Source organism: Orycteropus afer, unplaced genomic scaffold (genome assembly GCF_000298275.1).
Source record: "Orycteropus afer afer isolate SDZICR_OR568_19922 unplaced genomic scaffold, OryAfe1.0 scaffold00035, whole genome shotgun sequence".
Taxonomy (NCBI): Eukaryota; Metazoa; Chordata; class Mammalia; order Tubulidentata; family Orycteropodidae; genus Orycteropus; species Orycteropus afer.
The window spans coordinates 1224405-1225982 of record NW_006921622.1 but is presented as its reverse complement, the minus strand read 5'-3'; positions in this window follow the sequence as shown (position 1 = coordinate 1225982).

The window sequence follows — 1578 nt, the reverse complement described above, 5'->3', positions numbered from 1 at the left end:
AAATGGTTGGAAAGTGTTGTGAAAATTAGATTCCAGGGTCCAGTTCCAAACTTAATACCATATATGAGAGCATTTGGTTCCTTGATGAGGACTGAAGAAAATCAGATTTTTTTAAATTGACACATTTTCTATTATTATATACATACAAAGATGATGAGTAATATGTCATATCAAATGGTTTATTCAAACTGTCAGAACAAGAGCTGAAGCGTGAGTAACTTTCCAGAGATTCTTCTGAGAAATTCAAGGAGTGAAAAGTGGCAGTAAGTAGCCACAAGTGTGTCTACCACTCAACCCTACCTGAAACTCTTGGGGAACAAAAATAAGTTTTCCCTGAAGCAAATGGTACAACACTTCTAGAAGAGAGGAAACAGACCAATAATTTAAACTTGCTTTTCTGGTGGCATAGCACTTAAAGCATTTGACTACTAACCAGAAGGCTTGCGGTTCAAACCCACCAGCCACTCCTCGGAAGGAAGGTTGTAGTGATACCACCTCGGAAACCCAAAGAGGGGTCACTATGAGTCGGATGTGACTCGATGGCAGTAGGTTTGGTTTTTGGTTTGGTTTTCACACACACACACACACACACACACACAAAGCCAAATGTCCATGCTCTACCTGGATTTGTACATGTGACAAAAGTGTGAGGTCCACCAAGTGGGCTGGGAGATGATGTCTTCATGATGATGTCTTCATGATGACTACTGAGTCCCTTTCTATATCCTACAGGACATTATGATATCAGGACATTCACTTGCAATATTAACCTTTGTTTTGGCAACAGGGCAAGTGGAAGGAGGAAAGCCTTAGTTACTAGGAGTGGTACCATAGGTCCATATTGTGGTGTAGTTGAAGTGTATTAGCAAAGTCATCAGATGGCCTGATTCTGCTCTATTCTATCTCAGTACCTTTACCTGCAAAGTGAGCAGAGTAGAGGATAGATTTCTAGGGTCCATTCCAGTTCTAATATTTCAAGGTATCTTTGATAAGTTCCCCCACAACATGAACATTCTTCAATGGGAAAACTCCATGAGGTTTTGGATGAGAGTTTGAGTATACAACTCTACCTTTTAAAAATTCTCCTTTTAGAAAATGAAGTTATATAATACGCTGTAATGCAAATGAAACTTGACAACATTATGATCAGTGAAATAAGTTGGTCACAGAAGGATATATATTCTATGATCCCATTTACATAAAATATCTGGAATATAGAAGGGTATGGAGGTCAAAGTTGACTAGTGGTTACTGGGCGGGGACGGGCAACAGAGAAAGGTGAAGGAAGACACAATGCTCAGGGGATACTGAGCTTCTGTTAAGGATAATGAAAAAATCTGGTTAATGGCTAATGGTGATGGTTGAACATGATGAACAAAATGCCATTGAACTGTACTTGTGAAGACTGTTGAAATGGCAAATATTTCAGTGCCTACATATCTACCACAAATTAAAAAAACTCACTGGTGTCGAGTCGTATCTGACTCATAGCAACCCCTCCTTGGGTTTCTGAGGCAGTATCACTACAGAAATAGATTGCCCAACCTTCCTTCCAAGGAGTGGCTGGTGGGTTTGAAC